The following is a 17,028-nucleotide window of genomic DNA, read 5'->3' as shown; positions in this document are numbered from 1 at the left end:
TACATTCTTTCAAATATTTATTAAATACCTACTGTTTGTGAGGCAGTGGCTCTTTGCACATTTGTTAATTCTTGAGTTTAGGTAGTCCCTGATCATGCATTTGACTCAAAGGGATTGAATCAAAAGAATAAATGATTCCATCTGAATACTTAAGACACTCCACTGGGAGGCAGAACATTTATACATGTAACTGCCATATAAGAGGGTGATGATGTGAATCCTCTAAATAAAGATGATATCCGTATAGACTCCAGTGATACTAAAGTCTTTTTGGAAGAGGAGGAATTTAAGCTTTTGTATATTTGGTCTCCTTCTCTACCATTTTTTCAATCTGCTAACATAATTTGTAATCAATTTTCCAAGATACATTGGTTGGTACATAGATAAGTTCTTATTAAGAAGTAAATTTTGAAGGGGGGAAGACTATGACAACTTTAACATGGAACATTTCAAATTTATTGATTTTACTTGCTCACTAAGTTACAATCTATAGCCATTTAGTAAAGTATAGAAATAAAATTTGACAAAATTGTTTTTTTCCTTGTATCTGAAACTTCTGTCAGAATAATATGAATACATGGTAAATTTAAAAAGGAAAGACTTCCTGTATTCTGAAATCTGAGTAGAGTCACAGAACAAAACCTTTGTTTAGCTTATCATTTATGCATATATACAATAATATATAGCTATTGATGATGCACTTAGAATACTGAGGTGTCTAAAGAAGAGGTCATATTGTCCTTGTCAGTCCTGCAATCCAGAAATAATTGTTAGCATTGTGATATATTTTCTTCCAGGCTTTGATGCTTATGTAATACTTCTGTACACCAGTCTCCCATAACTCAAACTGGATGCGGAATTCTGTTTCCTAATGTTATTATTCAAATATAGAACACATAGCTTTGCATATTATTGCAGTTTTCAGGACTAAAATTTTCAAATGGAGGTAATTGTTCAGCTGATATTTAAGTTAAGACTTTTCCAGTTTTGGGGGGAATATTATAAATAAGTCTGATATTAACAACCTTTTTTTTTTCCCCTAAGGCTGAAATTTCATGTCTCTTATATGATTCTTTGATTTTTTTTCCAAATGAGAGGAATAGCTATCCACTCGGACATTCTTAAACTTTGATTCCACTTCTTTATGTTATTTGCAACATAGGCATTGTTTCTTTTAGTAGGAGTAAAAATATTTTTAAAATACTTTTTATTTCCTTCAAATACTTAGCACATTCTAAGGGTTCTCTAAATATTTGTTAAAGTCTAAAGGAAGAACAGTTAAGAAGTATGATTTTTCTTTTATTTAGCTTTTATTTCCAGGACTCATTGTCAACAGTCTCTTCTTTTGACAATTGCCCAGGAGATTATATTTGCTTCAGGTTAAATGCAGAGTTGTTGAAATTCAAACGTAAGCTCATTCACTGAAGGCTCTTATAATTGGCAGAAATTGACTTAACTAAACATTAGCCTTGGCAAAATAAATTTGAACTGGCAGCCAATTCACAAAATTGCTAATTGTTCTTACTTGACTGTGTATCTTGGTTGGCATTTGGTCCTTCACTATGACATGCATATATATAGTCAATCTCATGTCCTTTTAATATTATTTAACCTTGAGTTTTCTGAATTACTCAAAAATATAATTCACAAGTCAAATATTTTGTGTGTTTTAGCTAAAGTATAACTTACACTAACATTCCAAAAATGAGAAGATCTCAATCCCTGTGTCCCTCTCTATATGCACGTGCTATCTCTATGTATGTGGATACATACATAGACACATACTGTCTGTTGATAACAATCTTTTTTATTCATTGTGCACTCATTCAGTCAACTAATATTCCCAGAATATAGGTGGTGGCCTTGGACATAGGACTTTTGAAATACAGTTCCTATCTTAAAGCAGTGGTTCTCAGCCAGGGATGATTGTGTTCCCCCACCTCCTGGAGACATTTGACAATATTGGGAAACATTTTTGGTTGTCATTTCTGATGAGGCGTGGGTTGGACTAATATCTACTGTTTACAGGTCAGGGAAGCTGCTCGATATCCTGCACTGCACAGAACAGCCCACACAACAAGCAATTTTCTGGTCTAATACATCAATATCGCTGAGGTTGAGAGTCTCCATCTTAAAAGATCTCATAATCCCAGAGTAGGAGGCAGGCATATTATTCTATCAATGGAATTACGACTGTAAGCATCAAGAATAACTATTTGTGACAGAGATACAAAGGAGGATGTTGTCAACTTTCCCTGGAAAAGACTGAAAGACTTGAGAAAGTGATACAGAGCTAAAGTGGAAATGAGAAGGGGGCAAAGAGCAATCATTTCAGGAAGAGAAATAGCTTGAGCAAAGTCATGGAAATGTAACATTACAAATGCCTTAATTAAGCTGGAATTCAAAAATGGTGTAATGGAGCCCTGAGAAAAGTAAGTCTAGACCTGTAGTCAAAGACTCAATGATCAAGATTCAGTTTTGTAAGCTGAAGAGTTTAGATGTTATCCTATGGGCAAAAGAAATCTACTGGAAAGATCCATGGGATAAAAGACTGTTGATTAGTTTTGTTTTAAACAGAGAAAAAAATACCTCTAGTAGCCAAGAGAAAACTCTATGAAAACAAAAATGATTAGAGGCATGGATGTCAATTCATTAGAGTTCAAGTTAGAAGTCCTGAGAGGCTGCTCTATCTCACTAGAAGTGGGGTTGATGGTAGCTCCTGTATAATGGTAATGCTAAGGAGGCTGAATGGATGGAATGTGTCTCTCCACTGAATGTGGGAGTTGAGATATCAAATCAGATTTTTTTATAAAAAGAGTTATTTGTAACACTAGCAGTAGACTAGTTTATTCAAGAAGATCATCAGAAGAGAAGACTGATCCTCTGAAAATGCCAGTATTTAATTATCAAGCAGAGAAAGAGAAAAGAACTTTTGGATGCTGCAATAAGTAGAGCTATGATGGGGACAAACAAGGTGGCATAATGAGATAGGCAGAGCATAAGGGTATCGGGTCAGTATGTGAAATTAAGCTGATGCAGAAGAATTCCCTTTCCACTCCGTATCAACTAAATCATAAAAGAAGTAGTTTTGAAATACTTAGTCAGAGTAAAGAATCAAGAAAGAGGACTCCTTAGATTCCAGAGGGAAGAAAGAAATTCAAGGTTATAGTAATAATCAGAGGTCCACATTCTCACTGAGTTACCAGAACTAGGAAACAAACCTTGAGTGATGGCTCTGACACTTTAATACCATCAGAGAGGAGCCCAGGACACAGGGTCCATAAACAAGGACACTGGCTGTATATTACCTGCAAAAAACTTTGAGACAGGAAGTTTTTTTACGACATCCTTGAAAGTAGGACTAAGAAAATTCTGACCACTAGCCATAAGTTAAAATGAGACATTTTGGGGAAACTGGCAATATGAAAAAGCTCCAAGCAAACTCGGAGTTGCAAATGTCTATTGTTTATGTGGTGTAAGAACGGCAACTTGAGAAATTAACAAAAATCCTAATATAAACTCAGTGAAGCCAAGGACAAAACAAAGAAGGGAATATGAGCCGGCACTTAGTGGGGGTTGCTGCAAACTGGGGCTCCTGAAATACCCCCGTGTCAGTCTGCTCAGGCTGCCGTAACAAAATACCACAGCCTCGGTGGCCTAAACAACAGACATTTGTTTTCTAGAAGTTCTGGGTGCGGGCAGTCCAGATCAAGGTGTTGGCAGGGTTGGTTTCTGCTGAGACCTGTCTTATTGGCTTATAGATGGCCAGCTTCTCTCTGTGGCCTCACATGAGGTTTCCACTGAGCACTGACTCCTGGAATCTCTCCTATAAGCCACACCAGTCCCGTTGGATTAGGGCCCCAACTTTGTGACCTTGTTCAACCTTGATTATCTCTTTAAAGACCCCCATCTCCAAATACAGTCATATTGTGGGTTTGGGGTTTCAACATACGGATTTCGAGGAGGCAATGAAGTTCATAAAAACCTCCAGGAAGATGACTTAAGAGCAAAATATTGAAGTCCCCTATGGAAACTCAAACTAAAAGAGTCAGAAAAAGCAACAAGCAGAATTCACAACCTAGAACTAGAGATAATGGAGCTATCTGGAAGAGACATGAAATATATATGTGTAAAAGGTTATAAATAGAGAAAAAGAAAAAAAATAAGCATAGACATTAGACCCAGAGAAGGACCCTAATTGCGATCTGTGGAGTGTTTGAGCTGTATGATTTGAAGATTGTGAGCAAACACATTGGTAAAGATGTAGGTAAGTGTAAATAAACATTATTAACTTGGAAATAGATTTGATTAAATTAGCCAGACATGCAGCAGAGGTGCGAAGATAAAAAGAAAATAAGATAGCATACTGTGGGAAACAGACAAGAGAATTTCCAGAAGAGAAGAGTAGAAATGAAAGACGTGATGGCTCAGTATTTTCCTGGACTGAAAAAGGATATCAATCTTCAGAATGACGGAGCATACCGCACCCTTGACAGGATGATTAAAAACAAGTCTACACCTAGATGTATTGCAATGAAACTTCAGAATGAACACAAACAAAAAATCTTGGAGGCAATCAAAGATGAAATATCTTTTTCAGTCAAAGGAATGAAGATTAGAATATCCCACAGTCATGAGGGGACAAGAAACATAGTAGAAGGATAACTTCAGAGGGTGGATGAAAAGTATTTGTTAAGATAGAATTCTACATTCAACCAAGCTATAATTCAGGAGTGGATTTAAATTTTAAAAAATGCTCATAAAAATACCATGAGAATTAAGAACTTCGTCTCACTGAAAAAAACCAAACTATTACAGAATGAAAATCAGTAAGATGCAATTGAATCCCCTCCACCGAAAATAAGGATGGGATGGTGAGGAAATACTTTGATAAACATTTAGGTGAATGGAAGAAAACTTGGACTGTAAAAATAATATGGATAGTTGGATAGATGGCTGGGTGGAAGATATGTGTTACTAATTTCTTGGTCATTTAAGACAAGGTATTTTACAAGGCACAAACAAGACAATGTGTTAGGTTAGAGGAAGAAGGTTAGTGTGAATCCTATCTGAGAGGGGATTAGACACACTGATTATCAGTAAACTCTTACGTATATATGTTTAAGTTTTATGAGTGAACATCAACAGAAAAGAAAAAGAATATGTAGTATCTAGATAAAAGGAACAGGAGGGACGGAATAAAGAAGACTGTATGAATCAAGTAGGATAAAAATGTGGACATAAAGGATACAGATGAACTAGATGATAATGGTTTTCTCTGGAAGGAAAGAGTAAAATTGGGGAGGATTGCAAACTGGGCTTATATTTTTTCCAATGTAGTATATCAGTCCCAGAAAAAAAAATTAATCCAATAAAGCAAAATATTTCATGTTAATTAAATAGATGATATTTGTTGGTTGTTAACTACCTGGTATATTTATTATCTTTTTTACTTAATTACTTAATTATATTAAAATTTTTTTTAAAAATGTTGGCTAAAACTGTTCTTACCCCATGTTACTTACTGTGTAACTTGGGTGAAGTTACTCAATTTCTTTAGGTTTCACGTGCTTAATTTTTAAAATGTGTACAGTAATACAATATTCTGTACCTTCCAGGGTTGTTTTAACAAGGTAAAGTGTGTGGCACAGTACTTGGAGAAAATATGCATCCAGTGTCTGGTAACTGGTAGGACTAAAGAGGCAGTGGCCACATGCAACCAAAGAAGAGGAGAGATTTAAATAGAGAAAGCAGTATCATCTGTTACACACCTAAGCCAAGTATTCAAATAACTGATACTGACCATTGGGTTTAACTCTTTCAAGATCACTGATGAAGTTTACCTTAGCAATTTGGGGAGACCGGTGAGAATAGAAAAGGACAGAGGAGAAAATGCTTGCAGCATGTTGTTTAAAACAAGGAGGCAAGGAAAAAGCAGGTCCTTATTATTTACAGAAGCATTAGAAAAAAACAGGTTTAAAAAGGGGAGATTGCAAATGTTAACTATTTTAAGTAGTTTGGTTGTGGAGGAAAGTAGGTCAGTGACTAGAAGTAGAAGGTCGTGTGTGTGTGTGTGTGTGTGTGTGTGTGTGTGAGAGAGAGAGAGAGAGAGAGAGAGATAGTGGTAAGGATTTTGGCACGTTAACAGACTGAAAGGAGAGATCCAGTGGAAAGGGGCAAGGTGAGAAAATAGGAACAAAGGTAGAACACTGATAGGTCAAGGTCTTAGAAGGGACAGGAGGGGTTGGGATTCAAGAACACAGATGGAAGAGTTGGCCTTAGGCAAGGAGAGCATTACCTGTTCTGAGATGAGAAGGCAGTTGAATGCGAGGGCTGCTAGTAGTCTGTCTACATGTGAGTGCAGGGCATTGAGGGAGTTTAGGACTCTCCAAAATTGTCTGTGAAAGATTTGACACAGTGCCCTCCCCTGAGAAAGAATGTGTAATTTTTGTTATTTTGTTGTTTTTGTTGTTGTATGCTTCTTCCCTATCAAGAGTGAGAACACGGGCTTTGAAATACTCCATGAGGGATGTTTCATATGTTGGGAAAATTGGATTCAGATCCAATTCTTCTCTCAAGAAGGGTTTTTTGTATGTGAACAATCACTGTTGGAAACTTCAAATCACCACACTCATTTCAGAAAGTCACGAAAGTTCCACAGAAGGGATGATGTGTGAAAGTTACTGGCTAAGCCTTTTGGGAAATAAACAGGAACAAGACTCCACATTTTCATGTCCTCTACAAAATCAACTTTCCAAAAATAGACTCATACAAGCTGTAGTCACAGTTGAATGTCATGTTTCTATTATTGTGATGACATAAAATCATTAAACCGCTGCTAGTAGTAAAAGCAGTCATGTCTGGTAATAGAACTGCTCTGTGCCCATTCGAAGGGAATTGCATTTTAAATGACACATGGAGAGCAATGTCCTCCAAAGGGGAGTGGCGTGGACAGAAGTTTTACTTCCACAGTGATTTATTAAACGCCCTCCTCTGCTGTTGCTGTAATACTTGGTTCTAAAAAGTGATGTCGAAATTTGAAAGAAGTTTTCAAAAAATGTTTTAGTCATTTGCTGAATTCTTTTATATTTCCTGTATTTAAAGTAACTGGAAAAAATATTAACCCCCTCCCTTAATCTCTCAAGGTTCTTTGTCTAGACTTCTGTTTACATCTTCTCTTTACTCCTATCAACACAAGCAGAATTATGATTACTTATTATAGGTCATCCTAGTTAATGCTCACACAACCCACTGAGATAGATATGGCCGTGGAGAAATGAGTACAACTGACATTTCAAGATTGAATTTGATCTTCCCACTGTCAACTGGGATTAAAATTCAGGTCTGAGTTTTTTAAAAAATGAAATTTAAGAGACATTGAATTAAATGTCCTTTCAAGTTCTCACCTATTAAAAATGGACAAGGAAGTTTTGACTTCCTCAGACATTCAAATATCAGTGTCATCATCAGTAAAGTTGTACTGAGAAATACACTTTGTATATAAGGCCAAAACAGACTTCCTATCATCCCCCTAAAATTGGCCTGGGGGGGACATGGTGAGAAGGTATATTTACAGAGCCAGTTAATTGCATGTAGGAATAGAAACTGCCTCTTACCTTTCAAGAATAGAGGGTACAGGTGCACTAATCTTAGACAATAGAGCCATTCTTCTTGTGGGGGGGGAAATGGTCAGAGGTTTAGGATTGGCTTCTATCCAACACTTCCAAGAGAGCTGAATGCTTATCAGTTAAGGAAATGGATGATCTCCCCTGGACATAGCATGTACTTTTCTTCGCCTCTCATTCTATTAATTTTATTAGTTTAATACACTTAAAAGTCTCATTCTCTTTTACATAATGAACCTCTTAAGAATAACAAGTGTGTTGATCAAACCAGGACAAAACACCAGGAAGCTCACACACTGGGACTGGTAAAAGAACATTATATTGGAGGCATTCACAATGGTAGGGGTCTATGCTCGCCAATTTCCTACTGTACTTTGGGGGCAGCATACAAGGATCTAGCAAATCTAAGCATTGGACTTTAGGAGGCTTTTACAAAACTAATTAGTTAGTTAGGGTCTATAAGTAATAGCCCCTCCCCTGGCATGCTTAAGAGCTGGAATCCATCAACTGTGCTAGCATAGTCTTAGCTCCAGCTCCTGTTCTGCCAAATTGGACAGCCATACTTGTGAGAACATGAGCCTCTTCTCTGACAGGATCAGTGTGCTGGTGTGTAAGCCTTTGAGTTCCAGCTCTTTGGCGTATTTGACCATGACCAAATTTGCTACCTCGGCATCTTACCAGAATTGATTGCTTGAGCACTTTGCTCTAGCTGACTTCCACATGCTCTGCAGGAGGCCACATCCTCCTTTGGGAGACCGGCATGCAGGGCATAAGTTTTAGACAAGCTAATTCTTCTCAGTGTTTGCCTGATTTGTCCTCTTATTTCACTGTGGTGCTTAGTGCAGTGTATTGTAATATATAACCGTTGAATAAGGAGATAATGCATAGATGAGTGAATGAATGAGTAATTATGTAGGAAGACCATGTAGTCACTGGGCTGTCTTTCCTTCACACCACCTCTCCATTCTCCTTTTTGAAAGGTGTCTACGTACTAAGCAGGACTGTCTGCTTTGTCTCTTCTACATGATAAATATCTCTGACCTGGAACTCAGACCTAACTCCGTTGTCAAATAATTCGTAGCACATTGGCTGCAGAGTCACTGATTATAGAATAAGGGCTCTCTGTGTCTCTTCATGAAAGCTCTCAAGTTTATTTTTTAGTTCCTTTTAAGATGTGATACGACCTCCTTATTTGTACTAAAAATCCCCTGGAATTAAATCCTAAATTTTAATAATAGCTAGCTTTTTTGGATGATCACTGTGTGCGGGTGCGGTGATAAACACTTGACATAGATTATCTCATTTAATCCTCACAGAAACCAAATGAAGTGTTTACTGTCATTATCTCTATTTGATGAAGAGGATACTGAGGCTCACAGAGAATTAACTTGTCCAAAATCATCTAATATCGAGTAATCACAAGTGAATGAGCTGAAAGCTCGCACAGAAGCCGGGACCAGACTTTCATTGAGGGGAAAACTTACAGAGACAGAACAGTAGCAGGTGAGCAATCTTCTCAATGCCGGTTACACAGGGAACTGGAACACCAGACATAAGACATGGAAGGGGTCCCAGTGTTGAGCTGTGGGGCTCATAAGCTGCATGGTGGGGGAAACACCGGCCCTTCCTCTAGGATGGTTTGGAACTGAGGACCAAACTTGGTGGTTGCAGTTCTATAATGTAACAGAATTGTAGTTTCCAGCCCAAATCTTCTACCTCAGTATTTATAACTGAGAGTTCACTGGGCCAGGTCAGGAAAATTAATCCTTGGCTTTGACCTAGCTATAAAGTGGTGGAAATTTTATTCAAGAGTCTCAGTCTTAAATAATGTGCAAGAAGAACCTGATATAACTATCCATATGTGCATTTCAAGCAGCATCACAGTCTATGGTATATGCTTTTCCTGCCATGTATTTTTGTCTCCTATTTCTAGTGGACTATTTGAAATATTTATGTAGTGTTCACCTATGTCTAGCCCTTATAACTCACCAGCCTAGTACTTTATGCTCAATTAGAATGTGAAATTTAATTTGGCTATGAGTTACTTTAAGAGGATATGTTGTTGACCATGGGATTGATAGGCTTATCCCCTGGGATTTGTGTGGGGATGGATGGGGACAAGGGAGTTCCTAAGAGGTAGGGTTTCTTAGAGGAAATGATGAGTCTAGTTACAAAGTTTGTGACTTCTGTGCTGTATGTGGGTATGTTTAGAAGATTTTAAGCTAGAGTTAATGATATTAGGGACTTGTATCTGTGTCATTTAGGTTATGTAGTTACAGAGTTACTTGTTACACTGAGTTTTATTTGTATATGTCTCAATATCTAACTTCATTCTAGTATTCCTCAGTTTAACTTTATACATTTATAAACTTGATAAATATAAAATATCTTGAGCTAAGAGAAATTGTCAGTAATTAATAGTGAAAACATCTTTACTACCAAATAAGAGGTTCATGAAGCCAGGGCTGTGATCTGTTTTGTTAATTGCTATATATACCCCATACATAGATACTAGTTAGAGCCAAGTTGTCACTCCATGAATATTTATTCTTGGAGTGGGAAAGTAATGATGACTCTTTTGCTATGAAAATTGTTTATTAAATCATTTGAATTTTCTTGAGATATGAAGGTATTGCTTTTAGTTATGTATATTTATTAAAATAGGCAGAGGTAAAGGGAAGGATTTTTCATACCAAGACTTCTTTGTGTGTGAATATAATGAGATGGAAAAAGTGATCATCTTTTCTTATTTACCACATCCAAATCATTTGGTTTTCAGTGGGAAGGGCCAATATTACCAAGGTAATTTTTTTTTAATCGTGTGATTACACGTACTTTCAGATTTATAGAAGTGTGTGGAGGAGTGTGGTTCATGATTTGAAAAGTATACTCTTCTCTGGTGATCATCCACTGTTCTGTCTAAATAACCTCTTCCCCTGCACAAAAACAAAACAAAACAGGAGTGCTCAACAGGGAGGGACCAAATAAATCCCGAATCTCATAGCTCTACATGTAATCCCAGCTCAGCAGAGTATGGAATGGACAAAGTGAGGGTAACTATCTGATGTTTCCACTGCCAACATTTCCAGTCTAATCTTACAGGCAGGATATTAAGCCATAGTGTGTGATGGTTCTGCTAGGCAACAGTACTATGATAAATAAAGAGAAACTCCTTTGGGCCATGAAAAATGTCATGGTTCTAAATATGGCTACACCTTTATGTCAAAGCACACATATAGCCAACTGAACTTCAAGATGTGAAGGTTCCTTGAGTACCAGTTGAAGGCAGTATTCTAACCTGTAAATTTGCTTTGGTGTTTTTTTTTTTTTTTTCTTTTCCTGGCCCTTATCCATTTGACTTTCTTCCCAATGACCCTCTCTCTGACTTTCTTTAGATAATTTGAAAATACTGACTGTAGAGATGTCAAGGGTGAAAGGGATCTTCATTCCCAGTGAACTCGAAATAGCAACTTTCTTTTCTCATTCCGAGAGGAATTTTTGTAATCTTGTTGGAAGCATTTCTGCTGTACTGTAATGTCTACAGAAAAGAACAATGAACAAATCCTCTCATTAACTACATTTTAATGGGCTTTGTTAAAGAGAGTTCACCCCAGTCTCAAAGTGAAAACAAAAACAAAAATCTTGACTTAACAAATGAAATTTAGTCAAAACAATATGGTAAAAACAATGTGGAATCTATCCTTGAAATTTAAACTTTTTAGATATAGTGGCTTTTTTGTAAAAAATGCTAAAGAACTCTATTTTTATAAAATAGATATATACACAAAATCTACAAAAAATTTTGAGGCTATTTTTGAGAGATGTATTTGGGAAAATCTTTTAATCTATCCTATAGAAATGTCCTGATATCACATTAAACCCCTACATTGTCTCAGTTTATTGCCAGACTATTGCAGTCAGTGCATGGCAATACCATGCCATGCAGTGAATGGGTTACAAGTGTGCTGAGATCATAATCCCTTTCTGCTTTCAGGCAGCAAGATAAGGTCAAGGGCAGCTAAACCTCAGGGTCTTTCTCCTCCCATTGTAAGTAAGCATGACAGTTTTCCCTAGTAAGCCATCCAAGCCTTATTTTTCTACATGATCCTTAACATGGAATAGGTTGAACACACTGCTAAAGAATCGTTCATTTATTCTTTCAGGGGATGTTTATTGAATACCTCCTATTAATTATGAACCAGTGTATTAGATTAGATAGAGGTGTAAACTTTTTTGTGACCTTGATGAAGTCATAGCCTGTAGAGGAGACAGATGCCCAGATAACTAAGCTTACTACCATATACCATATGCATAGACTTACTGGAACACAGAAAAGAGCCTAATATTATTTGGAATGAGAAACAGGCTGAAGACACACACCACCAAAGAAGTAATATCTAACTGAATTTTGCAGGTTAAGTGGAGTTTACCAAGAAGAGTATATGTTATAATATTGTTTTTCCAATAAATAATTTTCTATCACAATATTTTTAATGGTTGCATACTATTCCAGGATATGGATAGAATACAATTTACTTGAGCCCTTTTTAGGTTACTTCCATTTTTTGGCAACTGTAAACAACATTGATATAAAGATTCTTAGGGCTAAATCATAGTACATGCCCTTGATTTTCTTCTTAGGATACAGTCCTAGTTGTGAAATCATTGGTTCAAAGGAACAACACCTTTTTAAAGCTGAACTACATTTTCTCAAGCTAGCATTATCAGAGTGTAGGGCTTTGAGGTCAGAAAAACTGGCATTTGAAATATAAACATTTCTTCTCTTGGTTATTTGGCCTGGGTAACCTTCATTACTATTACTTTCTTGCTTCAAAAGAAAGCGAAGATCATAATACTTATCTTAAAGTGCTTCATTGAAAACCATAGTAGAGGTTAATAAATACTTGTTAAGTCTCCCTTGTATTTTTGACAATAGGCACCTTGGTAATAAAATTCAAGTGTTTTAAGTATTGTAGGTTAGCTTCATTAATAGAGTTCCAGCAAGAAATGCACATGCCTAAATAACTGCATGGTGTGGTTACACACAATTCATCATATGGCTCAAATTTCAAAAAATCTGACTCATTGTCCACATAAATAACTTTAGAATTGCTGGACTGTGCTCAGAAATTTGGTCTGAAAGACAGAAAAGTTCTAGAATTAGATGAAGATACAGGAGCCTGGACTAAAATCCTCATTCTTTCACTCATTTCCTGTGTTACTTAATTTTTCAGACTCTGTTTAATCACTTGGAAAAAAAAGCATAAGGTTACATTTTCTGCTTCAAAGACTCAAATGAGCAATATAAATATAAAAGATAATAGATAGATCTCTAAATTGCTATTCTGATATAACCTATTATTCCTACTGGTTTTTAAATCTACCATGAATCTTTTTACTTCTTGAGAAAGAAGAGGCAGCAGGCTGAACGTACCCGTCCCTCAAGCTTGTCAGTGGGTTACGCATTTTTCATATTATATTGATGTGGGGCATTGACTGGAAGGATTGGGATTTATTTTCGAACTCCTGTCAGCACTCCATAATTAACATTGCCCAGAAGAGAAATGCTATTTTGCCTCCTGCATCATCAACACAACTGTCAGCAAATAAGGAAGGCATCATCTTTGCCGTTATCACTGCTAATGTATGAAGTAGAAAAGAACAGCTGAATTTTCACACACTGGGCTGTTGGAAGCACTGGCATTTGGTGAAATTTGTTTTCAATTTCTACCTGCTTCTATTTGCATGAAGAATGTCTTTAAAGGGAAAAAAATATCATTTTTTATCCCAAAGCCTATTTTTAACCTCCTAATTTGGGAGTTTACTGATTTCGATTTACTGATCTCAAAATTGTTTATCTCAATGTCGTTTTTTTCTCCTTGACATAAAAATGCAAAGTTAATGTTGATTGCTTACTGGCTGGTTTACTTATCTACCTTTACTATATTTTCTCTGCGTCCTAAATTCCCTGTGATGTTTTAATTCTCTCTCTGGTCTCCAGGTTTGCTTAAATTCATAATGGCAATGAATAGAAATAATCTTTTGAATGAAGAATTGGCAAGGGCTAAATCTTGCTGCAATAAGATAGCAGTAATGTAGATCAGAACTTTAAAAAGGCAAAAAAAAAAAAAATCTGTAGCCTCCATAGTTACAGTGTGCTAAAATTAAGTAGTCTAAAGTTATTTTGTTTGAGTTTTTTTGTTTTTTGTTTTTTCAATGACATAATGGGAATGTGAAATAGTACAGCCTTTGTAAAGTAATTTGATGTTAAAATGCTAAACGTAATTCAATGTTAAATGTTAAACATGGTTACCCTATGACCCAGAAATTCTACTTGAAGGTATATACCTAAGAGAATTGAACATATGTCAACCAAAAACTTGTACATGAATGCTCATAGTAATATTATCCACAATAGTCTTAAAGTGGAAACAACTCATATATATCAAAGGATGAAATAAAAAAAAGTACTTCATACAAAAGAAAATTATTTGCCACTAGAAAGGAATGATGTATCGATACACACCTCAACATGTGTGAACTGTGAACACATTATGGGCAGTAGAAGGGTAGACACAAATGGCCATGTATTCCATTACTCGTTTTTCATGGTATGTCCAAAACAGGTAAGTCCACAGAAACAAAAAAGTAGATTACTGGTGGCCGGGGTTGGAGACAAGAGACCCTAAGGGGTGATTACTAACGGGCATGGGATTTCTTTTTGAAGTGATGAAATGTTCTAAAATTAGATATTGATGACTATTGCACAACTTCGTGAATATACCAAAAACCACTGGATTGTACACTTTCTTTTTTACCCCCCCTAAGGAAAAAAGTGAAAAGCTTTTATAGAAAAAGTAACACCTTCATTAATTAAAAAATAGGAACTGGGAATGGTGGAAATGACGGGGAAATCATGACTAAACAATTTAGCATCATTATAAACGTTCTTTATAAACATTTCTATTTTTAATAACTTCAGAATATATGTTAACTAAATGAACCACAATTAAATATTTTTTTTGTTTCAATTATAGGTGATTGCTAGCTATTCACTAGGATAAGATTTCTTTTTTTTTTTTTGTTATTGAGAACCACGCAGAGTGTCTGTGTTCCCTGACACACACCTGGTATAGTGGTCTGTCTTCTAGGACCTAGACGTGTACTCTAGGACGTAATTACTAACTGGCAGCCTGGTAATCTAGAGCTTCTCCTCCTCTTACTTGGGTCACTGCTGTCATTATAACTCATTGTAGGAGTAGACACCTATGATGACAAGGCCAACAGTGATTGAAGATGTCCTTCATTTACTCCTTATTTGGAGGAAAATGAGGGGGTCCATTTTTTTCTCATTGAACAGATTTCAAGGCTTCACTTAGCTAAATGCGGCAGGCTGGTAATTCACAAACTAGTAGACCACAAACTGACAGCCCAGGATAGAGAATAGAACAACAGGTTAGTGTAAAAGAGTGATGTGTCTTTTTACTAATGCAAGATTTTGTACATTTAAGGATATTTTAATGAGATCAAATTTATTCCAGAATAAACAAATGAGAGAAAGAAATGGAGGTCAAAATGTACTGTCACAGTTCTATATGTACCAGTTAGATCTCTGGGAAAGGACTTAATGCAAGTTGATGCGTGATTGTTCCAGTTTTAAAAGAATGTAATTCAGTTTATGTCTAGTTTCATTAAGGCTGTTGGGAGAGCACTGGAGTAATTCAAAGAGAAGAGAAATGTGAAAGGTACCAAGTGTATGTACAGAAGTGTGTATTCATCCTACACTTTATTGTTATAATATGCATAGGTCTGTCAACCCTAACATGCAAAGTCTGTTATGATTTCATCCTGTATAACTGAGAGCTAGCAACGTTGCCACTCAAAAAAGTAATGTGATCATTCCAAATTTGTAGCATTAAACCTTTGTAGTGTGTGACACATTCACTGTATGGCAGAGAAGATTCAGGGAGTAGACATAAACAGACAGTCATATGAGCTGTTGGTTAGTGATGGATACTTAAACTAAATTAAAATGAATGGGCTAACACTTTCTCTGTCAGTTTTCATCTCTTCAACCTCACAGATATTTATGAAAGGGAGATATTTGTACGAGAAAAGATCCCAGTTGGGGATTAATGCCCAAATCCCTACATAATTTTACATAATATAAACAAATGTTATCATAGGACTTGATATGTTGCCAAGCCATTTTATGGAGTAATTAACACATATCCTGTCATAATCCTATGCAAATGTTTTTCCCCTATTTTTTTTAAATTTGAGTATAATTGACACATGATGTTACACTGGTTTTAGGTGTACAACATAGTGATTGGACAACCCTCTATGTTAGGCTATGCTCACCCCAAGCAAGCGTAGCTGCCATCTATCACCATGCAACACCCTTTACAATGTATAGAAACCGAGCATAAGAGTGATTTTAACTTGTCAATAACCAAAGGATAGAAACAAGAATTAGGAAAGGAAGTAAGAAAATCAAATAACATTTCTGAAGCCCCAATCCTAGCACTATTTGAGAAGATTCTAGAATGTTAACACATTCACTTCTCCAGGAATCATAAGAGGTAGACTTTATTTTCTCTATTTCACAGAGAAGAAAGCTAAAGTTCTCAAGCTTAAGCTTGGTTCTTCGCAGATTTTTCAATTCAGTGCAATACATTTTAGAGCTTACATTTTTATTTCAGACCATGCGTTCGAAACACAGTCATGATCCTGGGAAGATATTCAGTTGTAGCATTTGTTGTGAAAATTGTATCATCACTGCCTGGCAGCCCTTGATTCATTTCTTAATACTGTAGTCGCTTTCACATTTTACTTGATCCACAAATGTTTTTAAAAAGGTTGCAATTCACTCTTTAGTCAGGGCACTGGGAAAAGCCCCAGATCAAAAGTAATCTTGATTAGAAAACTCTGCTGTGGATATACTATGCTCTATCTCCAAATGTTCAAAATTGTTCTTGGTACAGGACCAGTTATAACCCTCCTTCACTCTCCCTCCACACACATTGGTCCCACCCTAAATTAAAGTATAAACAAACACAAAGTAAAGAGTAGTCGGCCTCATAGTAACTGGAGAGATGTAGGGATTCCATAGCATCTAGCAGGGGGTGATAGAGAGGGAAGAGCACAGTCTGCCCTTACCCTGCAACGGAGAAAGAAGTTAAGAGCATCGGAAGCCTTACTCCTGGAGTTCCACCCCCTGTCTTTTCTCAACAGTGCTCGTTCTCATTGATGTAGTTTTTGGAATGCTGGTAGGTTTGGTGGTGTCCGGAGCCAATGGCCAAGAAAGAATTCTTGAGATATCTTTGGTGCAAAATGGTGGTCTTATTAAAGCACAGGAATGGGACCTGTGGGCAGAAAGAGCTGTGGCACCAGGGTTGTG

At 36.5% G+C, this 17,028-nt stretch overlaps 1 protein-coding gene across 3 annotated transcripts in view; it reads left to right on the top strand.

Annotated features, from left to right (window-relative positions):
* LRRC4C (leucine rich repeat containing 4C) overlaps positions 1-17,028 on the top strand; it is a 1,194,180-nt gene that overhangs the window by 227,362 nt on the left and 949,790 nt on the right. For all 3 annotated transcript variants that reach the window (XM_027577718.2, XM_027577721.2, XM_027577717.2), the window contains exon 2: positions 8,942-9,128. The gene's annotated coding sequence lies outside the window, so the exon portion shown is untranslated. The remainder of the gene's footprint in view (positions 1-8,941; positions 9,129-17,028) is intronic.

This window comes from Zalophus californianus, chromosome 11 (genome assembly GCF_009762305.2).
Source record: "Zalophus californianus isolate mZalCal1 chromosome 11, mZalCal1.pri.v2, whole genome shotgun sequence".
In the NCBI taxonomy this organism is placed as follows: Eukaryota; Metazoa; Chordata; class Mammalia; order Carnivora; family Otariidae; genus Zalophus; species Zalophus californianus.
This window is presented reverse-complemented; position numbering and strand designations above follow the sequence as displayed.